The 6,530-nt window shown below is 35.7% G+C and overlaps 1 non-coding gene across 1 annotated transcript; it reads right to left on the reverse strand.

Moving 5' to 3' along the window:
- Nucleotides 1-2,760: 2,760 nt before the first annotated feature.
- Nucleotides 2,761-2,832, reverse strand: TRNAC-ACA (transfer RNA cysteine (anticodon ACA)). The gene has a single exon. It is a non-coding gene; the product is annotated as a tRNA-Cys (tRNA).
- Between the last annotated feature and the right edge of the window lie 3,698 nt (nucleotides 2,833-6,530).

The raw sequence follows: 6,530 nt of genomic DNA on the forward strand, positions 1-6,530 counted from the left end.
TGCTGTGGTTTAGAAATTGGCTCAACACTTTATTAATATCAGGCTGTGAAAAGGAAGTGTGAATATAATTAGAAACTTTCTTTCAATTTTTGTTTGTAAAAACTGTATGCCTTGAATAATTAGTAACTTTTTTTTCTTTCTCCATCCACGCATTTAATGCTGAATGATTCTCAGGTTAGCTCAGGGATGTTTGTGTTTTCCATTCCAAGCATGTAAAAAACTGTATATATTTAATATATGCAATTCAGTATGTTTGAGGATAAGTACATACCCCTGAAAGCATCACCACTGTCAAAGTCGTAAATGTATCCATCACATCCCAAACTTCCGTCCTGCCTCTTTATCATTTTTATTAGTATTATTTGTGTGATGTGTGTGCAACAGAGCATTTCTCAGTCATGTCTGACTCTTGCAGTTCCACAGCCTCTAGCCTACAAAGCTCCTCTGTCCATGGGATTTTCCCAACAAGAATACCAGAGTGGGTTGCCATCTCCTTCTTCAGGGGATCTTCCTGACTAAGGGATTGAAACCGCATCTCCTGTGTCTCCTGCATTGCAAATAGATTCTTTACCACTGAGCCACTGGGGATCAACCTACCCTCTTAACACTCTTTAAGTATACAATACAGTGTTAGCCACTGGTACTATGCTGCGGAATAGGTCTCCAGAACTTACTTATCTTACATCTTACATAGTTGAAGTTTTGTACTCTGACCATTACTTCCAATCTTCCCCCTCCTATCTGCCCCTAGCAGCCACCATCGTCTGATTCTATGAGTTTGACTAATTCTTATTATTATAGCCTGTGCCTCGTGCTTTGTATTGGGAAAGTATACATTCTCCATTTTTTTGTTTGCTTGTTTTTTCTCTCCTGAGTCCTTTGCTTTTCCACATAGTCATTAGAATCACTTTGTCAATTTCTACAAAAAGCCTAGTTGGATGTTAAGGATTTCAGAGAAAACCTCTAGATCAAGTTCAGAATTACCATCTTGACAATATTGAGTCTTCCTGAACATAAAATGTCTCTCCTTAATTTAAATCTTATTTAGATAGTCTTTAATTTTTCTATCAGTGTGGTATAGGCTTGCACTTTTTTGTTAAATTTACTCCTAGATGCTTTCATCCTTATTATCATTGTGCATTAAATTGTTTTCTTAATTTCATTTTCATACTCTTCATTGCTTGTACGTAGAAATACAGATATTTTTCTTATATTGCTCTTGTGTGCCTTGCTGAGCTCATTTATTAGTTCCAGCAGATATTTTGCAGGGAGAAAGGGAGTAGGAGAGGCTGTTCTTTGAGACTTTCTCTATATAGAATCAGGTTATCTGCAAATAAAACCAGTTCTGCTTCTTCTTTCCCATATGGATTTTTAAATTGACTTTTCATGTCTGATTACACTGACCACAACTTCCAGCATAGGATTAAATACATACATGAGAATGGACATCCTTCTTTTGTTCCTGATCTGGGTAAAGGTTCATTTAATAGCATGTAATTATATATGTTCCTAGCCGTAGGGTTTCTTTGTAGATGCCCTTTATTAGATTTGGAGAAAGAAATGGCTACCCACTCCAGTATTCTGTCCTGGAGAATTCCATGGACTGTATAGTCCATGGGGTCACAAAGATTCGGACACAACTGAACGACTTTCACTTTCACTTTATCAGATTGAGGAAATTTCCTTCTTTTCTTCTTTTGTGAAAGTTTTTTTCCTAATGAATGGATATTGGATTTGTGTGTGTGGCGGTTGTAACTTTCATGGTGGCTTTTATCATTTATTAATAGAATATGTATTTTATTAATAGAATGTATTATGTTCATTGGGATTTTTATATTAAACCAAGTCTTGCATTTCTGATATGAATCACACTTTGTCAAGGATCATATTCCTTCCTCTGTGTTCCTAATATTTTGTTGAGAAGTTTTGTACCTGTACTCATGAGAGACATTGGGTTATAATTTGTAATTTGTTTGTCTCTAGTGTCAGAGTAATACTAATCTCACAGAATGAATTGGAAAGTCTGTTTTCCTTTATTTTTCTGAAAGAGTTTGTGATGAAATGTCATCTCTTTATTAAACATTTGACAGAACTTAGTGGTGAAACCATCTGAACTTGATTTTTTTTCTTTTCTTTCTTTTCTTTTCTTTCTCTGACATTGTTATTACTAACCCATTTTTAATTTATGTCTATTCAGATTTCTTGTTTTTTTTTTCTCGAATCAATTTTAGTAGAATGTGTCTTTCTAAGAATTTGTCATTCTATTCTAACTCAATTAACTTATTGATATAAAGTTGATTTTAGTGATCTTTTATAATTATTTTAATTTCTATAAGGTCTGTAGGAATGTTTGGGCTTCCAAGGTGGTGTTAGTGGTATGTTGGTTTTTCATCCCTGATTTTGGTAATTTATGTATTATCTTGTTATTTTCCTTGAGGAGTCTAGCTAAAGTGTTGTCATTTTTATTGATCTTGTTAATGAATCAACTCGGTCTCTTTAATGTTTTCTGTTCTTTTCTGCTTTCTATCTCATTGGTATTTGCTCTGGTCTTTATTATTCCCTTCTTTCTGAATGCTATACATGTAGTTTTCTATTCTGGTTTGATTTTTAAATTTCTTAAAGTGAAAGGGTAAGTGAAGTCGCTCAGTCGTGTCTGACTCTTTGTGACCCCATGGACTGTAGCCTACCATGCTCCTCCGTCCATGGGATTTTCCAGGCAAGAGTACTGGAGTGGGGTGCCATTTCCTTCTCCAGAGGATCTTCCCAACCCAGGGATCGAACCTGGGTCTCCTGCATTGTAGGCAGACGCTTTACCGTCTGAGCCACCAGGGAAGTGAAAGGGTAGTTTTCTAATATAAGTATTTAATGCTATAAATTTCACTCTAAGTACTACTTTAGCTTCATCCCATAAATATTTACATATTTTTTGTGCTTTTTGTGGTTCAGTTAAGGCTATTTTTCTATTTTTCTTTGTAATCTGTGTTGACCCATGGATTGTTTAGAAGTGTGTTGCTTAATTTCCAAATATTGCCTAATATTTGTGGATATCCAAAATTATATTCTCTTGTTTTCTAATTTAATTTTATTGTGGTTATAGAATATGCATTCAGTTCTTTCAATTCTATTAAATTTATTGCAGCTCTTTTATAGCTTAACATACTATGGTAGCTGATCCTTATAACCTGAACAAATGTACCAATGGAGCTAGGCCAGTCGAAGTGGAGCCTCCCCAGTAAAACTCTAATCTGCTCATATTTGGAGAATCTTTAGTAGAGGTATTATCTGTTCACTACTTAAATTAAGGATAAACTCTCTGTAACTGAAGATCTTTAGTTAATCTAAAAATTGTAGTTCAGTAAATATTATTACAAAGAAAAGTTCTGGCTGAAAATAGTTATGTTGTCAGAAAAGATCTAGAAGAGAATATTTTGATTCAATTTTGATTTTGATTTAATTATTTAAAAATGTATCCTCCTAGTTATAAAATCAGACCATCCTAGTTATAGAATCTGATGTGAGAACTGACTGTAAAGAAGGCTGAGTGCTGAAGAATGATTGATGCTTTTGAACTGTGGTGTTGGAGAAGACTCTTGAAAGTCCCTTGGACTGCAAGGAGCTCAAACCAGTCAATCCTAAAGGACATCAGTCCTGAATGTTCACTTGAAGAACTGATGCTGAAGCTGAAGTGCCAATACTTTGGCCACTGATGTGAAGATCGACTCGTTGGAAAATACTCTGATGCTGGTAAAGACTGAAGGCAGGAGGAGAAGGGGGCCACAGCGGATGGGATGGTTGGATGGCATCACTGACTGAATGGCATGAATTTGAGCAAACTCCAGGAGATAGTGGACAGGGAAGCTTGGTGTGCTGCAGTCCATGGGACTGCAGAGTCAGGCACTACTTAGAAACTGACCAACAAGTTACAGAATCAGAGACTCTCTTTGATTCTTACACAGGAATAAAATATATATATATATATATATATATATATATATATATATATATATATATATTGACTTTGAAAAGAAAAGCTTGAAATGAATGGTTTAATCCAAACAAGATGCAATGGGTCCTGACCTGACTCTGGCTCTCTGCCAGATGCTGGATCCAAGTACCAGGGAGCTCAAGGCCATTGAAGAAGGTCTACTTGAATAGTACTCGAACATCGAATAGCACAAAGATATTTTAAAAAATACTTTAAAAATCAAGCTGTTACATTTTATCTGATTTTCTTCTACATATAGCAGGAATATAAGATACCAAAAAGTAAAAACAAAAACCCCTTCAAAAAGTATTAATAACTGAGACAGGATGTCTTACTAGTTTATTTGATTTAAAAAAAGAAAAAGAAAGAAAATGAGTGAATAAGTAACCAAAAAACACTGGCACCCTCCTCCCCTTTTACCACCAAAATGTGAGCAAATTAAAATATTCTTCTGTATTGAATAAGAATCTAAAGCCAGGGGTTTTCTGTTCCCAGGAGAAAAATGACAGTAACACTGCTCGCTCTGTTGTGTCCTCCCCTTCTTTCCTCTCCCCTCCCTCCCTCCCTTCCTTCCTTCTTTTTTCATTTCCTCCTTCTTCCTCCTCCTGTTTGCAAACTCCTCCCCCAAACTCCATCCTCACCTTTGCCTTCTCCTTGCTCTTGCTCTTTCTCCTTCTTCTTCCTTCTTTTTCTTCTCCTCTCTCCTGACCCCTCTCGCACTCCTCATTCTAATGTGAAAATAAAATGCTGATATCTTGAAATGAAGTACCTCTGACTTTAAATAAATGTAGTGGCTTAAAACTAATATCAGAGTTAAAAGATTCAGGACAAGATATGCACAAACTTTGACATTAAGTCTAGCCCAGAACGCAGGACTGAGACTACCTTATTTTTTAAGTTTAGAATTATAAGTTATGATTTCTATGTTAAATAAAATTCAAAATAAGGTTTTATGAAAATGAAGCAAGGAAAGTAAAAAAGGTACTTCAATAAATCTTGGGTTTAAATAGATAGTAACATTAAATATTAGATGTAAATATTTCAACTTCTCTCCACTTTATTGTTTGATTAAAATTTTCTAAGTTTCACTAAAGTGATCCATTAAAAAAAAAAGACAAATCTTGAGTTTACATATATGCTATAGATCTGACGCAATACTACGTGTTGGGACAGGCGCAACATGTATAGGCTTTCAGTTCAGTTCAGTCACTCAGTTGTGTCTGACTCTTTGCGACCCCATGAATTGCAGCACGCCAGGCCTCCCTGTCCATCACCAACTCCCGGAGTTCACTCAGACTCACGTCCATCGAGCCCGTGATGCCATCCAGCCATCTCATCCTCAGTCGTCCCCTTCTCCTCCTGCCCCCAATCCCTCCCAGCATCAGAGTCTTTTCCAATGAGTCAACTCTTCACATGAGGTGGCCAAAGTACTGGAGCTTCAGCTTTAGTGCCCTGCTAACTATAGGAGCTAAAGATATGGTGAGGTGTCATTGCATGTGACCACAGATGGTAAGAAGCAAGTACATACAAAAAGTAGTGATAAATCATAGATAGATGAAATTTTTCCATTTGAGACAGTTGGAAATATTTACAGCTTGAAACAATAAAATTGATTTTATTTGCATTCATTGTAAGTGACGCTATTTTATTTCACTGTCCCCTGTTGTAAGGTGGGGGTGGGAATACTTGATATTCATGCCTTGGCTTCTTGGCATCTCTGATTCCATATGTCAAATCTAGCATCATTAATGTACATTTTAAAGCTTTCTAATTTTAGAATGTATTCAATTATTAGCCAAACTTCAGTTTGATATTCTATCAATTGCATATTTTCTGAAATTCAATTTTCATTTAGTTTTGAAACCAGAGTGCAATTTTAAGAAAAAATTAACCCATATGCTTTGATTCATCAACTCAAATTGTTAAAGTACATTGTTGTTTCTAATGGATATTTTATGTTCTAAAGACCTCTTTTGAGTTATTTCAATGACATTTTTATTTTCATTGTAAAACAAAGTGATTAATTTTTAACCAGGACATTACAAAACTGTCTGGAAGGAAAAAAAACCCTTCTCAGATCTTGCCTCTTTGCACGTCCACTCTCTAGAGTGTGTTGTTACTGTAGGCATCAGATCCTGAGTGCAACAGTATAAGGTAAGAAAGAGAGAAGAGTTGGACACAAACCAGAAAGGGCATTTGTGGAATAGCGTCATTTTCCATTTATGAACAAAGAGCACATTCAAGTTTATGATTAAGTCAAGCAGAGGTGTACAAAATCACTAGGGTTCTTCTACACCTACAGTGACTAAAGTGCAATCACTCAAGATGCATTTATTGATGAAACCACACCAAAATATATTTATAAAAAGAGACAGAGCTCCATTTAGTAAATTTGTGAGAGTGACTAAATGAGATGAGAACATTTATGGGTAACACTCTTTTTTTTTTTTTTTATGGGTAACACTCTTGTTTTCTTAGTCAAAAGAAGCCAGCTCAGACACCGTTCAGTGGCAATCCCAGTGCTTTCAGACTGAACCTTGACTCA

This window comes from Ovis canadensis, chromosome 20 (genome assembly GCF_042477335.2).
Source record: "Ovis canadensis isolate MfBH-ARS-UI-01 breed Bighorn chromosome 20, ARS-UI_OviCan_v2, whole genome shotgun sequence".
Classification (NCBI taxonomy): domain Eukaryota; kingdom Metazoa; phylum Chordata; class Mammalia; order Artiodactyla; family Bovidae; genus Ovis; species Ovis canadensis.